The following is a 21,171-nucleotide window of genomic DNA, read 5'->3' as shown; positions in this document are numbered from 1 at the left end:
CTTCGTTTGCCCTGGGCCAAAGCGAGCCTTCACAATAGCTGAACGCTAACACTGCATACTCGTTCCACTTCCAGAACCGGGCTACGGCGAGGCAGTTCTCCGGGGGAAAACGGCCCTTCGCGAAGGGCAGATCTGCCGAGCTCCTTGCGGGAAAGCGAAAGCAAAGGACGCTTTTCTCCCTCTAACCGCTTTCGTCAGAGGAACGGGGGAAGTCACAGTGTTCTTTCTCTCCCTGAGATACACACAATCTGACGTTGCCTCTGAGCTCCGTTGCTGGCAAGGAACTGAAACTGACATACATTCCTGTGGGGAAACACAGGGCTCTGCTAGGATTTCTGTAGGCAGTGTGTTTTCCCTGGGCCTCACTGTAGCAACACTATCTCGCCAGGGCAACACTGCATGGCACTTCCTCTGCCAGGAGAGAGCTGCTGCTTTGTAGATTGTGCTTGGAAACCTTGCTTTGGCAAGTGCGAATTGACCGCATTCAGGCAGAAAGAAAAGAGAATAGCAAGAGGCCTTTTCTCCCCGGCTGCTCTGCCAAGCCCTTCCAGCTCAAACTATGTCGTTGCTCCTCTGGAAGGATCCCTGCACAGCGGCGTAGTTTTTCCGAAGAAGCCCTGCGTTTGCAAGAGCAAATGAGGAATTCGTGGCAGGAAAGAGGAAGGAAAGAAAGTTTCTCTCCCTCTGCCTGCTTTGCTCAGAGGACTGGATGAAGTCAGGGACTTCTCCCTTTCACTGAGAAACGTGCGGGCTGCTGTTGCCTGGGCGCTCTCTTCTTTGCAAAAGAGTCTGCAGTTCCACGCTTTGAACCGTGGAAAGGCGCCGGGCTCGGCTAAGATTTCCCCCGGCGCTTCGTTTGCCCTGGGCCAAAGCGAGCCTTCACAATAGCTGAACCCTAACACTGCATACTCGTTCCACTTCCAGAACCGGGCTACGGCGAGGCAGTTCTCCGGGGGAAAACGGCCCTTCGCGAAGGGCAGATCTGCCGAGCTCCTTGCGGGAAAGCGAAAGCAAAGGACGCTTTTCTCCCTCTAACCGCTTTCGTCAGAGGAACGGGGGAAGTCACAGTGTTCTTTCTCTCCCTGAGATACACACAATCTGACGTTGCCTCTGAGCTCCGTTGCTGGCAAGGAACTGAAACTGACATACATTGCTGTGGGGAAACACAGGGTTCTGCTAGGATTTCTCTAGGCAGTGTGTTTTCCCTGGGCCTCACTGTAGCAACACTATATCGCCAGGGCAACACTGCATGGCACTTCCTCTGCCAGGAGAGAGCTGCTGCTTTGGAGTTTGTGCTGGGAAACCTTGCTTTGGCAAGTGCGAATTGACCGCATTCAGGCAGAAAGAAAAGAGAATAGCAAGAGGCCTTTTCTCCCCGGCTGCTCTGCCAAGCCCTTCCAGCTCAAACTATGTCGTTGCTCCTCTGGAAGGATCCCTGCACCGCGGCCTAGTTTTTCCGAAGAAGCCCTGCGTTTGCAAGAGCAAATGAGGAATTCGTGGCAGGAAAGAGGAAGGAAAGAAAGTTTCTCTCCCTCTGCCTGCTTTGCTCAGAGGACTGGATGAAGTCAGGGACTTCTCCCTTTCACTGAGAAACGTGCGGGCTGCTGTTGCCTGGGCGCTCTCTTCTTTGCAAAAGAGTCTGCAGTTCCACGCTTTGAACCGTGGAAAGGCGCCGGGCTCTGCTAAGATTTCCCCCGGCGCTTCATTTGCCCTGGGCCAAAGCGAGCCTTCACAATAGCTGAACCCTAACACTGCATACTCGTTCCACTTCCAGAACCGGGCTACGGCGAGGCAGTTCTCCGGGGGAAAACGGCCCTTCGCGAAGGGCAGATCTGCCGAGCTCCTTGCGGGAAAGCGAAAGCAAAGGACGCTTTTCTCCCTCTAACCGCTTTCGTTAGAGGAACGGGGGAAGTCACAGTGTTCTTTCTCTCCCTGAGATACACACAATCTGACGTTGCCTCTGAGCTCCGTTGCTGGCAAGGAACTGAAACTGACATACATTCCTGTGGGGAAACACAGGGCTCTGCTAGGATTTCTCTAGGCAGTGTGTTTTCCCTGGGCCTCACTGTAGCAACACTATGTCGCCAGGGCAACACTGCATGGCACTTCCTCTGCCAGGAGAGAGCTGCTGCTTTGTAGTTTGTGCTGGGAAACCTTGCTTTGGCAAGTGCGAATTGACCGCATTCAGGCAGAAAGAAAAGAGAATAGCAAGAGGCCTTTTCTCCCCGGCTGCTCTGCCAAGCCCTTCCAGCTCAAACTATGTCGTTGCTCCTCTGGAAGGATCCCTGCACCGCGGCCTAGTTTTTCCGAAGAAGCCCTGCGTTTGCAAGAGCAAATGAGGAATTCGTGGCAGGAAAGAGGAAGGAAAGAAAGTTTCTCTCCCTCTGCCTGCTTTGCTCAGAGGACTGGATGAAGTCAGGGACTTCTCCCTTTCACTGAGAAACGTGCGGGCTGCTGTTGCCTGGGCGCTCTCTTCTTTGCAAAAGAGTCTGCAGTTCCACGCTTTGAACCGTGGAAAGGCGCCGGGCTCTGCTAAGATTTCCCCCGGCGCTTCGTTTGCCCTGGGCCAAAGCGAGCCTTCACAATAGCTGAACGCTAACACTGCATACTCGTTCCACTTCCAGAACCGGGCTACGGCGAGGCAGTTCTCCGGGGGAAAACGGCCCTTCGCGAAGGGCAGATCTGCCGAGCTCCTTGCGGGAAAGCGAAAGCAAAGGACGCTTTTCTCCCTCTAACCGCTTTCGTCAGAGGAACGGGGGAAGTCACAGTGTTCTTTCTCTCCCTGAGATACACACAATCTGACGTTGCCTCTGAGCTCCGTTGCTGGCAAGGAACTGAAAGTGACATACATTCCTGTGGGGAAACTCAGGGCTCTGCTAGGATTTCTCTAGGCAGTGTGTTTTCCCTGGGCCTCACTGTAGCAACACTATCTCGCCAGGGCAACACTGCATGGCACTTCCTCTGCCAGGAGAGAGCTGCTGCTTTGTAGTTTGTGCTGGGAAACCTTGCTTTGGCAAGTGCGAATTGACCGCATTCAGGCAGAAAGAAAAGAGAATAGCAAGAGGCCTTTTCTCCCCGGCTGCTCTGCCAAGCCCTTCCAGCTCAAACTATGTCGTTGCTCCTCTGGAAGGATCCCTGCACAGCGGCGTAGTTTTTCCGAAGAAGCCCTGCGTTTGCAAGAGCAAATGAGGAATTCGTGGCAGGAAAGAGGAAGGAAAGAAAGTTTCTCTCCCTCTGCCTGCTTTGCTCAGAGGACTGGATGAAGTCAGGGACTTCTCCCTTTCACTGAGAAACGTGCGGGCTGCTGTTGCCTGGGCGCTCTCTTCTTTGCAAAAGAGTCTGCAGTTCCACGCTTTGAACCGTGGAAAGGCGCCGGGCTCGGCTAAGATTTCCCCCGGCGCTTCGTTTGCCCTGGGCCAAAGCGAGCCTTCACAATAGCTGAACCCTAACACTGCATACTCGTTCCACTTCCAGAACCGGGCTACGGCGAGGCAGTTCTCCGGGGGAAAACGGCCCTTCGCGAAGGGCAGATCTGCCGAGCTCCTTGCGGGAAAGCGAAAGCAAAGGACGCTTTTCTCCCTCTAACCGCTTTCGTCAGAGGAACGGGGGAAGTCACAGTGTTCTTTCTCTCCCTGAGATACACACAATCTGACGTTGCCTCTGAGCTCCGTTGCTGGCAAGGAACTGAAACTGACATACATTCATGTGGGGAAACACAGGGTTCTGCTAGGATTTCTCTAGGCAGTGTGTTTTCCCTGGGCCTCACTGTAGCAACACTATCTCGCCAGGGCAACACTGCATGGCACTTCCTCTGCCAGGAGAGAGCTGCTGCTTTGGAGTTTGTGCTGGGAAACCTTGCTTTGGCAAGTGCGAATTGACCGCATTCAGGCAGAAAGAAAAGAGAATAGCAAGAGGCCTTTTCTCCCCGGCTGCTCTGCCAAGCCCTTCCAGCTCAAACTATGTCGTTGCTCCTCTGGAAGGATCCCTGCACCGCGGCCTAGTTTTTCCGAAGAAGCCCTGCGTTTGCAAGAGCAAATGAGGAATTCGTGGCAGGAAAGAGGAAGGAAAGAAAGTTTCTCTCCCTCTGCCTGCTTTGCTCAGAGGACTGGATGAAGTCAGGGACTTCTCCCTTTCACTGAGAAACGTGCGGGCTGCTGTTGCCTGGGCGCTCTCTTCTTTGCAAAAGAGTCTGCAGTTCCACGCTTTGAACCGTGGAAAGGCGCCGGGCTCTGCTAAGATTTCCCCCGGCGCTTCGTTTGCCCTGGGCCAAAGCGAGCCTTCACAATAGCTGAACGCTAACACTGCATACTCGTTCCACTTCCAGAACCGGGCTACGGCGAGGCAGTTCTCCGGGGGAAAACGGCCCTTCGCGAAGGGCAGATCTGCCGAGCTCCTTGCGGGAAAGCGAAAGCAAAGGACGCTTTTCTCCCTCTAACCGCTTTCGTCAGAGGAACGGGGGAAGTCACAGTGTTCTTTCTCTCCCTGAGATACACACAATCTGACGTTGCCTCTGAGCTCCGTTGCTGGCAAGGAACTGAAAGTGACATACATTCCTGTGGGGAAACTCAGGGCTCTGCTAGGATTTCTGTAGGCAGTGTGTTTTCCCTGGGCCTCACTGTAGCAACACTATGTCGCCAGGGCAACACTGCATGGCACTTCCTCTGCCAGGAGAGAGCTGCTGCTTTGTAGTTTGTGCTGCGAAACCTTGCTTTGGCAAGTGCGAATTGACCGCATTCAGGCAGAAAGAAAAGAGAATAGCAAGAGGCCTTTTCTCCCCGGCTGCTCTGCCAAGCCCTTCCAGCTCAAACTATGTCGTTGCTCCTCTGGAAGGATCCCTGCACCGCGGCCTAGTTTTTCCGAAGAAGCCCTGCGTTTGCAAGAGCAAATGAGGAATTCGTGGCAGGAAAGAGGAAGGAAAGAAAGTTTCTCTCCCTCTGCCTGCTTTGCTCAGAGGACTGGATGAAGTCAGGGACTTCTCCCTTTCACTGAGAAACGTGCGGGCTGCTGTTGCCTGGGCGCTCTCTTCTTTGCAAAAGAGTCTGCAGTTCCACGCTTTGAACCGTGGAAAGGCGCCGGGCTCTGCTAAGATTTCCCCCGGCGCTTCATTTGCCCTGGGCCAAAGCGAGCCTTCACAATAGCTGAACGCTAACACTGCATACTCGTTCCACTTCCAGAACCGGGCTACGGCGAGGCAGTTTTCCGGGGGAAAACGGCCCTTCGCGAAGAGCAGATCTGCCGAGCTCCTTGCGGGAAAGCGAAAGCAAAGGACGCTTTTCTCCCTCTAACCGCTTTTGTCAGAGGAACGGGGGAAGTCACAGTGTTCTTTCTCTCCCTGAGATACACACAATCTGACGTTGCCTCTGAGCTCCGTTGCTGGCAAGGAACTGAAACTGACATACATTCCTGTGGGGAAACACAGGGCTCTGCTAGGATTTCTCTAGGCAGTGTGTTTTCCCTGGGCCTCACTGTAGCAACACTATCTCGCCAGGGCAACACTGCATGGCACTTCCTCTGCCAGGAGAGAGCTGCTGCTTTGTAGTTTGTGCTGGGAAACCTTGCTTTGGCAAGTGCGAATTGACCGCATTCAGGCAGAAAGAAAAGAGAATAGCAAGAGGCCTTTTCTCCCCGGCTGCTCTGCCAAGCCCTTCCAGCTCAAACTATGTCGTTGCTCCTCTGGAAGGATCCCTGCACCGCGGCGTAGTTTTTCCGAAGAAGCCCTGCGTTTGCAAGAGCAAATGAGGAATTCGTGGCAGGAAAGAGGAAGGAAAGAAAGTTTCTCTCCCTCTGCCTGCTTTGCTCAGAGGACTGGATGAAGTCAGGGACTTCTCCCTTTCACTGAGAAACGTGCGGGCTGCTGTTGCCTGGGCGCTCTCTTCTTTGCAAAAGAGTCTGCAGTTCCACGCTTTGAACCGTGGAAAGGCGCCGGGCTCTGCTAAGATTTCCCCCGGCGCTTCGTTTGCCCTGGGCCAAAGCGAGCCTTCACAATAGCTGAACGCTAACACTGCATACTCGTTCCACTTCCAGAACCGGGCTACGGCGAGGCAGTTCTCCGGGGGAAAACGGCCCTTCGCGAAGGGCAGATCTGCCGAGCTCCTTGCGGGAAAGCGAAAGCAAAGGACGCTTTTCTCCCTCTAACCGCTTTCGTCAGAGGAACGGGGGAAGTCACAGTGTTCTTTCTCTCCCTGAGATACACACAATCTGACGTTGCCTCTGAGCTCCGTTGCTGGCAAGGAACTGAAAGTGACATACATTGTTGTGGGGAAACACAGGGCTCTGCTAGGATTTCTGTAGGCAGTGTGTTTTCCCTGGGCCTCAGTGTAGCAAAATTATGTCGCCAGGGCAACACTGCATGGCACTTCCTCTGCCAGGAGAGAGCTGCTGCTTTGTAGTTTGTGCTGCGAAACCTTGCTTTGGCAAGTGCCAATTGACCGCATTCAGGCAGAAAGAAAAGAGAATAGCAAGAGGCCTTTTCTCCCCGGCTGCTCTGCCAAGCCCTTCCAGCTCAAACTATGTCGTTGCTCCTCTGGAAGGATCCCTGCACCGCGGCGTAGTTTTTCCGAAGAAGCCCTGCGTTTGCAAGAGCAAATGAGGAATTCGTGGCAGGAAAGAGGAAGGAAAGAAAGTTTCTCTCCCTCTGCCTGCTTTGCTCAGAGGACTGGATGAAGTCAGGGACTTCTCCCTTTCACTGAGAAACGTGCGGGCTGCTGTTGCCTGGGCGCTCTCTTCTTTGCAAAAGAGTCTGCAGTTCCACGCTTTGAACCGTGGAAAGGCGCCGGGCTCTGCTAAGATTCCCCCCGGCGCTTCGTTTGCCCCGGGCCAAAGCGAACCTTTACAATAGCTGAACGCTAACACTGCATACTCGTTCCACTTCCAGAACCGGGCTACGGCGAGGCAGTTCTCCGGGGGAAAACGGCCCTTCGCGAAGGGCAGATCTGCCGAGCTCCTTGCGGGAAAGCGAAAGCAAAGGACGCTTTTCTCCCTCTAACCGCTTTCGTCAGAGGAACGGGGGAAGTCACAGTGTTCTTTCTCTCCCTGAGATACACACAATCTGACGTTGCCTCTGAGCTCCGTTGCTGGCAAGGAACTGAAAGTGACATACATTCCTGTGGGGAAACTCAGGGCTCTGCTAGGATTTCTCTAGGCAGTGTGTTTTCCCTGGGCCTCACTGTAGCAACACTATCTCGCCAGGGCAACACTGCATGGCACTTCCTCTGCCAGGAGAGAGCTGCTGCTTTGTAGTTTGTGCTGCGAAACCTTGCTTTGGCAAGTGCGAATTGACCGCATTCAGGCAGAAAGAAAAGAGAATAGCAAGAGGCCTTTTCTCCCCGGCTGCTCTGCCAAGCCCTTCCAGCTCAAACTATGTCGTTGCTCCTCTGGAAGGATCCCTGCACCGCGGCGTAGTTTTTCCGAAGAAGCCCTGCGTTTGCAAGAGCAAATGAGGAATTCGTGGCAGGAAAGAGGAAGGAAAGAAAGTTTCTCTCCCTCTGCCTGCTTTGCTCAGAGGACTGGATGAAGTCAGGGACTTCTCCCTTTCACTGAGAAACGTGCGGGCTGCTGTTGCCTGGGCGCTCTCTTCTTTGCAAAAGAGTCTGCAGTTCCACGCTTTGAACCGTGGAAAGGCGCCGGGCTCTGCTAAGATTTCCCCCGGCGCTTCGTTTGCCCTGGGCCAAAGCGAGCCTTCACAATAGCTGAACCCTAACACTGCATACTCGTTCCACTTCCAGAACCGGGCTACGGCGAGGCAGTTCTCCGGGGGAAAACGGCCCTTCGCGAAGGGCAGATCTGCCGAGCTCCTTGCGGGAAAGCGAAAGCAAAGGACGCTTTTCTCCCTCTAACCGCTTTCGTCAGAGGAACGGGGGAAGTCACAGTGTTCTTTCTCTCCCTGAGATACACACAATCTGACGTTGCCTCTGAGCTCCGTTGCTGGCAAGGAACTGAAACTGACATACATTCCTGTGGGGAAACACAGGGCTCTGCTAGGATTTCTGTAGGCAGTGTGTTTTCCCTGGGCCTCACTGTAGCAACACTATCTCGCCAGGGCAACACTGCATGGCACTTCCTCTGCCAGGAGAGAGCTGCTGCTTTGTAGTTTGTGCTGGGAAACCTTGCTTTGGCAAGTGCGAATTGACCGCATTCAGGCAGAAAGAAAAGAGAATAGCAAGAGGCCTTTTCTCCCCGGCTGCTCTGCCAAGCCCTTCCAGCTCAAACTATGTCGTTGCTCCTCTGGAAGGATCCCTGCACCGTGGCGTAGTTTTTCCGAAGAAGCCCTGCGTTTGCAAGAGCAAATGAGGAATTCGTGGCAGGAAAGAGGAAGGAAAGAAAGTTTCTCTCCCTCTGCCTGCTTTGCTCAGAGGACTGGATGAAGTCAGGGACTTCTCCGTTTCACTGAGAAACGTGAGGGCTGCTGTTGCCTGGGCGCTCTCTTCTTTGCAAAAGAGTCTGCAGTTCCACGCTTTGAACCGTGGAAAGGCGCCGGGCTCGGCTAAGATTTCCCCCGGCGCTTCGTTTGCCCTGGGCCAAAGCGAGCCTTCACAATAGCTGAACCCTAACACTGCATACTCGTTCCACTTCCAGAACCGGGCTACGGCGAGGCAGTTCTCCGGGGGAAAACGGCCCTTCGCGAAGGGCAGATCTGCCGAGCTCCTTGCGGGAAAGCGAAAGCAAAGGACGCTTTTCTCCCTCTAACCGCTTTCGTCAGAGGAACGGGGGAAGTCACAGTGTTCTTTCTCTCCCTGAGATACACACAATCTGACGTTGCCTCTGAGCTCCGTTGCTGGCAAGGAACTGAAACTGACATACATTCCTGTGGGGAAACACAGGGCTCTGCTAGGATTTCTGTAGGCAGTGTGTTTTCCCTGGGCCTCACTGTAGCAACACTATCTCGCCAGGGCAACACTGCATGGCACTTCCTCTGCCAGGAGAGAGCTGCTGCTTTGTAGTTTGTGCTGGGAAACCTTGCTTTGGCAAGTGCGAATTGACCGCATTCAGGCAGAAAGAAAAGAGAATAGCAAGAGGCCTTTTCTCCCCGGCTGCTCTGCCAAGCCCTTCCAGCTCAAACTATGTCGTTGCTCCTCTGGAAGGATCCCTGCACCGCGGCGTAGTTTTTCCGAAGAAGCCCTGCGTTTGCAAGAGCAAATGAGGAATTCGTGGCAGGAAAGAGGAAGGAAAGAAAGTTTCTCTCCCTCTGCCTGCTTTGCTCAGAGGACTGGATGAAGTCAGGGACTTCTCCGTTTCACTGAGAAACGTGAGGGCTGCTGTTGCGTGGGCGCTCTCTTCTTTGCAAAAGAGTCTGCAGTTCCACGCTTTGAACCGTGGAAAGGCGCCGGGCTCGGCTAAGATTTCCCCCGGCGCTTCGTTTGCCCTGGGCCAAAGCGAGCCTTCACAATAGCTGAACCCTAACACTGCATACTCGTTCCACTTCCAGAACCGGGCTACGGCGAGGCAGTTCTCCGGGGGAAAACGGCCCTTCGCGAAGGGCAGATCTGCCGAGCTCCTTGCGGGAAAGCGAAAGCAAAGGACGCTTTTCTCCCTCTAACCGCTTTCGTCAGAGGAACGGGGGAAGTCACAGTGTTCTTTCTCTCCCTGAGATACACACAATCTGACGTTGCCTCTGAGCTCCGTTGCTGGCAAGGAACTGAAACTGACATACATTCCTGTGGGGAAACACAGGGCTCTGCTAGGATTTCTGTAGGCAGTGTGTTTTCCCTGGGCCTCACTGTAGCAACACTATCTCGCCAGGGCAACACTGCATGGCACTTCCTCTGCCAGGAGAGAGCTGCTGCTTTGTAGTTTGTGCTGGGAAACCTTGCTTTGGCAAGTGCGAATTGACCGCATTCAGGCAGAAAGAAAAGAGAATAGCAAGAGGCCTTTTCTCCCCGGCTGCTCTGCCAAGCCCTTCCAGCTCAAACTATGTCGTTGCTCCTCTGGAAGGATCCCTGCACCGCGGCCTAGTTTTTCCGAAGAAGCCCTGCGTTTGCAAGAGCAAATGAGGAATTCGTGGCAGGAACGAGGAAGGAAAGAAAGTTTCTCTCCCTCTGCCTGCTTTGCTCAGAGGACTGGATGAAGTCAGGGACTTCTCCCTTTCACTGAGAAACGTGCGGGCTGCTGTTGCCTGGGCGCTCTCTTCTTTGCAAAAGAGTCTGCAGTTCCACGCTTTGAACCGTGGAAAGGCGCCGGGCTCTGCTAAGATTTCCCGCGGCGCTTCGTTTGCCCCGGGCCAAAGCGAGCCTTCACAATAGCTGAACGCTAACACTGCATACTCGTTCCACTTCCAGAACCGGGCTACGGCGAGGCAGTTCTCCGGGGGAAAACGGCCCTTCGCGAAGGGCAAATCTGCCGAGCTCCTTGCGGGAAAGCGAAAGCAAAGGACGCTTTTCTCCCTCTAACCGCTTTCGTCAGAGGAACGGGGGAAGTCACAGTATTCTCTCTCTCCCTGAGATACACACAATCTGACGTTGCCTCTGAGCTCCGTTGCTGGCAAGGAACTGAAAGTGACATACATTGCTGTGGGGAAACACAGGGCTCTGCTAGGATTTCTGTAGGCAGTGTGTTTTCCCTGGGCCTCACTGTAGCAACACTATGTCGCCAGGGCAAAACTGCATGGCACTTCCTCTGCCAGGAGAGAGCTGCTGCTTTGTAGTTTGTGCTGCGAAACCTTGCTTTGGCAAGTGCGAATTGACCGCATTCAGGCAGAAAGAAAAGAGAATAGCAAGAGGCCTTTTCTCCCCGGCTGCTCTGCCAAGCCCTTCCAGCTCAAACTATGTCGTTGCTCCTCTGGAAGGATCCCTGCACCGCGGCGTAGTTTTTCCGAAGAAGCCCTGCGTTTGCAAGAGCAAATGAGGAATTCGTGGCAGGAAAGAGGAAGGAAAGAAAGTTTCTCTCCCTCTGCCTGCTTTGCTCAGAGGACTGGATGAAGTCAGGGACTTCTCCCTTTCACTGAGAAACGTGCGGGCTGCTGTTGCCTGGGCGCTCTCTTCTTTGCAAAAGAGTCTGCAGTTCCACGCTTTGAACCGTGGAAAGGCGCCGGGCTCTGCTAAGATTTCCCGCGGCGCTTCGTTTGCCCCGGGCCAAAGCGAGCCTTCACAATAGCTGAACACTAACACTGCATACTCGTTCCACTTCCAGAACCGGGCTACGGCGAGGCAGTTCTCCGGGGGAAAACGGCCCTTCGCGAAGGGCAGATCTGCCGAGCTCCTTGCGGGAAAGCGAAAGCAAAGGACGCTTTTCTCCCTCTAACCGCTTTCGTCAGAGGAACGGGGGAAGTCACAGTGTTCTTTCTCTCCCTGAGATACACACAATCTGACGTTGCCTCTGAGCTCCGTTGCTGGCAAGGAACTGAAAGTGACATACATTCCTGTGGGGAAACACAGGGCTCTGCTAGGATTTCTGTAGGCAGTGTGTTTTCCCTGGGCCTCACTGTAGCAACACTATCTCGCCAGGGCAACACTGCATGGCACTTCCTCTGCCAGGAGAGAGCTGCTGCTTTGTAGTTTGTGCTGGGAAACCTTGCTTTGGCAAGTGCGAATTGACCGCATTCAGGCAGAAAGAAAAGAGAATAGCAAGAGGCCTTTTCTCCCCGGCTGCTCTGCCAAGCCCTTCCAGCTCAAACTATGTCGTTGCTCCTCTGGAAGGATCCCTGCACCGCGGCCTAGTTTTTCCGAAGAAGCCCTGCGTTTGCAAGAGCAAATGAGGAATTCGTGGCAGGAAAGAGGAAGGAAAGAAAGTTTCTCTCCCTCTGCCTGCTTTGCTCAGAGGACTGGATGAAGTCAGGGACTTCTCCGTTTCACTGAGAAACGTGAGGGCTGCTGTTGCCTGGGCGCTCTCTTCTTTGCAAAAGAGTCTGCAGTTCCACGCTTTGAACCGTGGAAAGGCGCCGGGCTCGGCTAAGATTTCCCCCGGCGCTTCGTTTGCCCTGGGCCAAAGCGAGCCTTCACAATAGCTGAACCCTAACACTGCATACTCGTTCCACTTCCAGAACCGGGCTACGGCGAGGCAGTTCTCCGGGGGAAAACGGCCCTTCGCGAAGGGCAGATCTGCCGAGCTCCTTGCGGGAAAGCGAAAGCAAAGGACGCTTTTCTCCCTCTAACCGCTTTCGTCAGAGGAACGGGGGAAGTCACAGTGTTCTTTCTCTCCCTGAGATACACACAATCTGACGTTGCCTCTGAGCTCCGTTGCTGGCAAGGAACTGAAAGTGACATACATTCCTGTGGGGAAACACAGGGCTCTGCTAGGATTTCTCTAGGCAGTGTGTTTTCCCTGGGCCTCACTGTAGCAACACTATCTCGCCTGGGCAACACTGCATGGCACTTCCTCTGCCAGGAGAGAGCTGCTGCTTTGTAGTTTGTGCTGGGAAACTTTGCTTTGGCAAGTGCGAATTGACCGCATTCAGGCAGAAAGAAAAGAGAATAGCAAGAGGCCTTTTCTCCCCGGCTGCTCTGCCAAGCCCTTCCACCTCAAACTATGTCGTCGCTCCTCTGGAAGGATCCCTGCACCGCGGCCTAGTTTTTCCGAAGAAGCCCTGCGTTTGCAAGAGCAAATGAGGAATTCGTGGCAGGAAAGAGGAAGGAAAGAAAGTTTCTCTCCCTCTGCCTGCTTTGCTCAGAGGACTGGATGAAGTCAGGGACTTCTCCCTTTCACTGAGAAACGTGCGGGCTGCTGTTGCCTGGGCGCTCTCTTCTTTGCAAAAGAGTCTGCAGTTCCACGCTTTGAACCGTGGAAAGGCGCCGGGCTCTGCTAAGATTTCCCCCGGCGCTTCGTTTGCCCCGGGCCAAAGCGAGCCTTCACAATAGCTGAACGCTAACACTGCATACTCGTTCCACTTCCAGAACCGGGCTACGGCGAGGCAGTTTTCCGGGGGAAAACGGCCCTTCGCGAAGGGCAAATCTGCCGAGCTCCTTGCGGGAAAACGAAAGCAAAGGACGCTTTTCTCCCTCTAACCGCTTTCGTCAGAGGAACGGGGGAAGTCACAGTATTCTTTCTCTCCCTGAGATACACACAATCTGACGTTGCCTCTGAGCTCCGTTGCTGGCAAGGAACTGAAAGTGACATAAATTCCTGTGGGGAAACACAGGGCTCTGCTAGGATTTCTGTAGGCAGTGTGTTTTCCCTGGGCCTCACTGTAGCAACACTATGTCGCCAGGGCAACACTGCATGGCACTTCCTCTGCCAGGAGAGAGCTGCTGCTTTGTAGTTTGTGCTGCGAAACCTTGCTTTGGCAAGTGCGAATTGACCGCATTCAGGCAGAAAGAAAAGAGAATAGCAAGAGGCCTTTTCTCCCCGGCTGCTCTGCCAAGCCCTTCCAGCTCAAACTATGTCGTTGCTCCTCTGGAAGGATCCCTGCACCGCGGCGTAGTTTTTCCCAAGAAGCCCTGCGTTTGCAAGAGCAAATGAGGAATTCGTGGCAGGAAAGAGGAAGGAAAGAAAGTTTCTCTCCCTCTGCCTGCTTTGCTCAGAGGACTGGATGAAGTCAGGGACTTCTCCCTTTCACTGAGAAACGTGCGGGCTGCTGTTGCCTGGGCGCTCTCTTCTTTGCAAAAGAGTCTGCAGTTCCACGCTTTGAACCGTGGAAAGGCGCCGGGCTCTGCTAAGATTCCCCCCGGCGCTTCGTTTGCCCCGGGCCAAAGCGAACCTTTACAATAGCTGAACGCTAACACTGCATACTCGTTCCACTTCCAGAACCGGGCTACGGCGAGGCAGTTCTCCGGGGGAAAACGGCCCTTCGCGAAGGGCAGATCTGCCGAGCTCCTTGCGGGAAAGCGAAAGCAAAGGACGCTTTTCTCCCTCTAACCGCTTTCGTCAGAGGAACGGGGGAAGTCACAGTGTTCTTTCTCTCCCTGAGATACACACAATCTGACGTTGCCTCTGAGCTCCGTTGCTGGCAAGGAACTGAAAGTGACATACATTGCTGTGGGGAAACACAGGGCTCTGCTAGGATTTCTGTAGGCAGTGTGTTTTCCCTGGGCCTCACTGTAGCAACACTATGTCGCCAGGGCAACACTGCATGGCACTTCCTCTGCCAGGAGAGAGCTGCTGCTTTGTAGTTTGTGCTGCGAAACCTTGCTTTGGCAAGTGCCAATTGACCGCATTCAGGCAGAAAGAAAAGAGAATAGCAAGAGGCCTTTTCTCCCCGGCTGCTCTGCCAAGCCCTTCCAGCTCAAACTATGTCGTTGCTCCTCTGGAAGGATCCCTGCACCGCGGCGTAGTTTTTCCGAAGAAGCCCTGCGTTTGCAAGAGCAAATGAGGAATTCGTGGCAGGAAAGAGGAAGGAAAGAAAGTTTCTCTCCCTCTGCCTGCTTTGCTCAGAGGACTGGATGAAGTCAGGGACTTCTCCCTTTCACTGAGAAACGTGCGGGCTGCTGTTGCCTGGGCGCTCTCTTCTTTGCAAAAGAGTCTGCAGTTCCACGCTTTGAACCGTGGAAAGGCGCCGGGCTCTGCTAAGATTCCCCCCGGCGCTTCGTTTGCCCCGGGCCAAAGCGAACCTTTACAATAGCTGAACGCTAACACTGCATACTCGTTCCACTTCCAGAACCGGGCTACGGCGAGGCAGTTCTCCGGGGGAAAACGGCCCTTCGCGAAGGGCAGATCTGCCGAGCTCCTTGCGGGAAAGCGAAAGCAAAGGACGCTTTTCTCCCTCTAACCGCTTTCGTCAGAGGAACGGGGGAAGTCACAGTGTTCTTTCTCTCCCTGAGATACACACAATCTGACGTTGCCTCTGAGCTCCGTTGCTGGCAAGGAACTGAAACTGACATACATTCCTGTGGGGAAACACAGGGCTCTGCTAGGATTTCTGTAGGCAGTGTGTTTTCCCTGGGCCTCACTGTAGCAACACTATCTCGCCAGGGCAACACTGCATGGCACTTCCTCTGCCAGGAGAGAGCTGCTGCTTTGTAGATTGTGCTTGGAAACCTTGCTTTGGCAAGTGCGAATTGACCGCATTCAGGCAGAAAGAAAAGAGAATAGCAAGAGGCCTTTTCTCCCCGGCTGCTCTGCCAAGCCCTTCCAGCTCAAACTATGTCGTTGCTCCTCTGGAAGGATCCCTGCACCGCGGCCTAGTTTTTCCGAAGAAGCCCTGCGTTTGCAAGAGCAAATGAGGAATTCGTGGCAGGAAAGAGGAAGGAAAGAAAGTTTCTCTCCCTCTGCCTGCTTTGCTCAGAGGACTGGATGAAGTCAGGGACTTCTCCCTTTCACTGAGAAACGTGCGGGCTGCTGTTGCCTGGGCGCTCTCTTCTTTGCAAAAGAGTCTGCAGTTCCACGCTTTGAACCGTGGAAAGGCGCCGGGCTCTGCTAAGATTTCCCGCGGCGCTTCGTTTGCCCCGGGCCAAAGCGAGCCTTCACAATAGCTGAACGCTAACACTGCATACTCGTTCCACTTCCAGAACCGGGCTACGGCGAGGCAGTTCTCCGGGGGAAAACGGCCCTTCGCGAAGGGCAGATCTGCCGAGCTCCTTGCGGGAAAGCGAAAGCAAAGGACGCTTTTCTCCCTCTAACCGCTTTCGTCAGAGGAACGGGGGAAGTCACAGTGTTCTTTCTCTCCCTGAGATACACACAATCTGACGTTGCCTCTGAGCTCCGTTGCTGGCAAGGAACTGAAAGTGACATACATTCCTGTGGGGAAACACAGGGCTCTGCTAGGATTTCTCTAGGCAGTGTGTTTTCCCTGGGCCTCACTGTAGCAACACTATCTCGCCTGGGCAACACTGCATGGCACTTCCTCTGCCTGGAGAGAGCTGCTGCTTTGTAGTTTGTGCTGGGAAACTTTGCTTTGGCAAGTGCGAATTGACCGCATTCAGGCAGAAAGAAAAGAGAATAGCAAGAGGCCTTTTCTCCCCGGCTGCTCTGCCAAGCCCTTCCAGCTCAAACTATGTCGTTGCTCCTCTGGAAGGATCCCTGCACCGCGGCCTAGTTTTTCCGAAGAAGCCCTGCGTTTGCAAGAGCAAATGAGGAATTCGTGGCAGGAAAGAGGAAGGAAAGAAAGTTTCTCTCCCTCTGCCTGCTTTGCTCAGAGGACTGGATGAAGTCAGGGACTTCTCCGTTTCACTGAGAAACGTGCGGGCTGCTGTTGCCTGGGCGCTCTCTTCTTTGCAAAAGAGTCTGCAGTTCCACGCTTTGAACCGTGGAAAGGCGCCGGGCTCTGCTAAGATTTCCCCCGGCGCTTCGTTTGCCCCGGGCCAAAGCGAGCCTTCACAATAGCTGAACGCTAACACTGCATACTCGTTCCACTTCCAGAACCGGGCTACGGCGAGGCAGTTTTCCGGGGGAAAACGGCCCTTCGCGAAGGGCAAATCTGCCGAGATCCTTGCGGGAAAGCGAAAGCAAAGGACGCTTTTCTCCCTCTAACCGCTTTCGTCAGAGGAACGGGGGAAGTCACAGTATTCTTTCTCTCCCTGAGATACACACAATCTGACGTTGCCTCTGAGCTCCGTTGCTGGCAAGGAACTGAAAGTGACATACATTGCTGTGGGGAAACACAGGGCTCTGCTAGGATTTCTGTAGGCAGTGTGTTTTCCCTGGGCCTCACTGTAGCAACACTATGTCGCCAGGGCAACACTGCATGGCACTTCCTCTGCCAGGAGAGAGCTGCTGCTTTGTAGTTTGTGCTGCGAAACCTTGCTTTGGCAAGTGCGAATTGACCGCATTCAGGCAGAAAGAAAAGAGAATAGCAAGAGGCCTTTTCTCCCCGGCTGCTCTGCCAAGCCCTTCCAGCTCAAACTATGTCGTTGCTCCTCTGGAAGGATCCCTGCACCGCGGCGTAGTTTTTCCGAAGAAGCCCTGCGTTTGCAAGAGCAAATGAGGAATTCGTGGCAGGAAAGAGGAAGGAAAGAAAGTTTCTCTCCCTCTGCCTGCTTTGCTCAGAGGACTGGATGAAGTCAGGGACTTCTCCCTTTCACTGAGAAACGTGCGGGCTGCTGTTGCCTGGGCGCTCTCTTCTTTGCAAAAGAGTCTGCAGTTCCACGCTTTGAACCGTGGAAAGGCGCCGGGCTCTGCTAAGATTCCCCCCGGCGCTTCGTTTGCCCCGGGCCAAAGCGAACCTTTACAATAGCTGAACGCTAACACTGCATACTCGTTCCACTTCCAGAACCGGGCTACGGCGAGGCAGTTCTCCGGGGGAAAACGGCCCTTCGCGAAGGGCAGATCTGCCGAGCTCCTTGCGGGAAAGCGAAAGCAAAGGACGCTTTTCTCCCTCTAACCGCTTTCGTCAGAGGAACGGGGGAAGTCACAGTGTTCTTTCTCTCCCTGAGATACACACAATCTGACGTTGCCTCTGAGCTCCGTTGCCGGCAAGGAACTGAAACTGACATACATTCCTGTGGGGAAACTCAGGGCTCTGCTAGGATTTCTCTAGGCAGTGTGTTTTCCCTGGGCCTCACTGTAGCAACACTATCTCGCCAGGGCAACACTGCATGGCACTTCCTCTGCCAGGAGAGAGCTGCTGCTTTGTAGTTTGTGCTGCGAAACCTTGCTTTGGCAAGTGCGAATTGACCGCATTCAGGCAGAAAGAAAAGAGAATAGCAAGAGGCCTTTTCTCCCCGGCTGCTCTGCCAAGCCCTTCCAGCTCAAACTATGTCGTTGCTCCTCTGGAAGGATCCCTGCACCGCGGCCTAGTTTTTCCGAAGAAGCCCTGCGTTTGCAAGAGCAAATGAGGAATTCGTGGCAGGAAAGAGGAAGGAAAGAAAGTTTCTCTCCCTCTGCCTGCTTTGCTCAGAGGACTGGATGAAGTCAGGGACTTCTCCCTTTCACTGAGAAACGTGCGGGCTGCTGTTGCCTGGGCGCTCTCTTCTTTGCAAAAGAGTCTGCAGTTCCACGCTTTGAACCGTGGAAAGGCGCCGGGCTCTGCTAAGATTTCCCGCGGCGCTTCGTTTGCCCTGGGCCAAAGCGAGCCTTCACAATAGCTGAACGCTAACACTGCATACTCGTTCCACTTCCAGAACCGGGCTACGGCGAGGCAGTTCTCCGGGGGAAAACGGCCCTTCGCGAAGGGCAGATCTGCCGAGCTCCTTGCGGGAAAGCGAAAGCAAAGGACGCTTTTCTCCCTCTAACCGCTTTCGTCAGAGGAACGGGGGAAGTCACAGTGTTCTTTCTCTCCCTGAGATACACACAATCTGACGTTGCCTCTGAGCTCCGTTGCTGGCAAGGAACTGAAACTGACATACATTCCTGTGGGGAAACACAGGGCTCTGCTAGGATTTCTGTAGGCAGTGTGTTTTCCCTGGGCCTCACTGTAGCAACACTATCTCGCCAGGGCAACACTGCATGGCACTTCCTCTGCCAGGAGAGAGCTGCTGCTTTGTAGATTGTGCTTGGAAACCTTGCTTTGGCAAGTGCGAATTGACCGCATTCAGGCAGAAAGAAAAGAGAATAGCAAGAGGCCTTTTCTCCCCGGCTGCTCTGCCAAGCCCTTCCAGCTCAAACTATGTCGTTGCTCCTCTGGAAGGATCCCTGCACCGCGGCCTAGTTTTTCCGAAGAAGCCCTGCGTTTGCAAGAGCAAATGAGGAATTCGTGGCAGGAAAGAGGAAGGAAAGAAAGTTTCTCTCCCTCTGCCTGCTTTGCTCAGAGGACTGGATGAAGTCAGGGACTTCTCCCTTTCACTGAGAAACGTGCGGGCTGCTGTTGCCTGGGCGCTCTCTTCTTTGCAAAAGAGTCTGCAGTTCCACGCTTTGAACCGTGGAAAGGCGCCGGGCTCTGCTAAGATTTCCCGCGGCGCTTCGTTTGCCCCGGGCCAAAGCGAGCCTTCACAATAGCTGAACGCTAACACTGCATACTCGTTCCACTTCCAGAACCGGGCTACGGCGAGGCAGTTCTCCGGGGGAAAACGGCCCTTCGCGAAGGGCAGATCTGCCGAGCTCCTTGCGGGAAAGCGAAAGCAAAGGACGCTTTTCTCCCTCTAACCGCTTTCGTCAGAGGAACGGGGGAAGTCACAGTGTTCTTTCTCTCCCTGAGATACACACAATCTGACGTTGCCTCTGAGCTCCGTTGCTGGCAAGGAACTGAAACTGACATACATTCCTGTGGGGAAACACAGGGCTCTGCTAGGATTTCTGTAGGCAGTGTGTTTTCCCTGGGCCTCACTGTAGCAACACTATCTCGCCAGGGCAACACTGCATGGCACTTCCTCTGCCAGGAGAGAGCTGCTGCTTTGTAGATTGTGCTTGGAAACCTTGCTTTGGCAAGTGCGAATTGACCGCATTCAGGCAGAAAGAAAAGAGAATAGCAAGAGGCCTTTTCTCCCCGGCTGCTCTGCCAAGCCCTTCCAGCTCAAACTATGTCGTTGCTCCTCTGGAAGGATCCCTGCACCGCGGCCTAGTTTTTCCGAAGAAGCCCTGCGTTTGCAAGAGCAAATGAGGAATTCGTGGCAGGAAAGAGGAAGGAAAGAAAGTTTCTCTCCCTCTGCCTGCTTTGCTCAGAGGACTGGATGAAGTCAGGGACTTCTCCCTTTCACTGAGAAACGTGCGGGCTGCTGTTGCCTGGGCGCTCTCTTCTTTGCAAAAGAGTCTGCAGTTCCACGCTTTGAACCGTGGAAAGGCGCCGGGCTCTGCTAAGATTTCCCGCGGCGCTTCGTTTGCCCCGGGCCAAAGCGAGCCTTCACAATAGCTGAACGCTAACACTGCATACTCGTTCCACTTCCAGAACCGGGCTACGGCGAGGCAGTTCTCCGGGGGAAAACGGCCCTTCGCGAAGGGCAGATCTGCCGAGCTCCTTGCGGGAAAGCGAAAGCAAAGGACGCTTTTCTCCCTCTAACCGCTTTCGTCAGAGGAACGGGGAAAGTCACAGTGTTCTTTCTCTCCCTGAGATACACACAATCTGACGTTGCCTCTGAGCTCCGTTGCTGGCAAGGAACTGAAAGTGACATACATTCCTGTGGGGAAACACAGGGCTCTGCTAGTATTTCTCTAGGCAGTGTGTTTTCCCTGGGCCTCACTGTAGCAACACTATCTCGCCTGGGCAACACTGCATGGCACTTCCTCTGCCAGGAGAGAGCTGCTGCTTTGTAGTTTGTGCTGGGAAACTTTGCTTTGGCAAGTGCGAATTGACCGCATTCAGGCAGAAAGAAAAGAGAATAGCAAGAGGCCTTTTCTCCCCGGCTGCTCTGCCAAGCCCTTCCAGCTCAAACTATGTCGTTGCTCCTCTGGAAGGATCCCTGCACCGCGGCGTAGTTTTTCCGAAGAAGCCCTGCGTTTGCAAGAGCAAATGAGGAATTCGTGGCAGGAAAGAGGAAGGAAAGAAAGTTTCTCTCCCTCTGCCTGCTTTGCTCAGAGGACTGGATGAAGTCAGGGACTTCTCCCTTTCACTGAGAAACGTGCGGGCTGCTGTTGCCTGGGCGCTCTCTTCTTTGCAAAAGAGTCTGCAGTTCCACGCTTTGAACCGTGGAAAGGCGCCGGGCTCTGCTAAGATTCCCCCCGGCGCTTCGTTTGCCCCGGGCCAAAGCGAACCTTTACAATAGCTGAACGCTAACACTGCATACTCGTTCCACTTCCAGAACCGGGCTACGGCGAGGCAGTTCTCCGGGGGAAAACGGCCCTTCGCGAAGGGCAGATCTGCCGAGCTCCTTGCGGGAAAGCGAAAGCAAAGGACGCTTTTCTCCCTCTAACCGCTTTCGTCAGAGGAACGGGGGAAGTCACAGTGTTCTTTCTCTCCCTGAGATACACACAATCTGACGTTGCCTCTGAGCTCCGTTGCCGGCAAGGAACTGAAACTGACATACATTCCTGTGGGGAAACTCAGGGCTCTGCTAGGATTTCTCTAGGCAGTGTGTTTTCCCTGGGCCTCACTGTAGCAACACTATCTCGCCAGGGCAACACTGCATGGCACTTCCTCTGCCAGGAGAGAGCTGCTGCTTTGTAGTTTGTGCTGCGAAACCTTGCTTTGGCAAGTGCGAATTGACCGCATTCAGGCAGAAAGAAAAGAGAATAGCAAGAGGCCTTTTCTCCCCGGCTGCTCTGCCAAGCCCTTCCAGCTCAAACTATGTCGTTGCTCCTCTGGAAGGATCCCTGCACCGCGGCCTAGTTTTTCCGAAGAAGCCCTGCGTTTGCAAGAGCAAATGAGGAATTCGTGGCAGGAAAGAGGAAGGAAAGAAAGTTTCTCTCCCTCTGCCTGCTTTGCTCAGAGGACTGGATGAAGTCAGGGACTTCTCCCTTTCACTGAGAAACGTGCGGGCTGCTGTTGCCTGGGCGCTC

Source organism: Elephas maximus, chromosome 20 (assembly GCF_024166365.1).
Source record: "Elephas maximus indicus isolate mEleMax1 chromosome 20, mEleMax1 primary haplotype, whole genome shotgun sequence".
Classification (NCBI taxonomy): Eukaryota; Metazoa; Chordata; class Mammalia; order Proboscidea; family Elephantidae; genus Elephas; species Elephas maximus.
Note: the sequence above shows the minus strand (reverse complement) of the source record.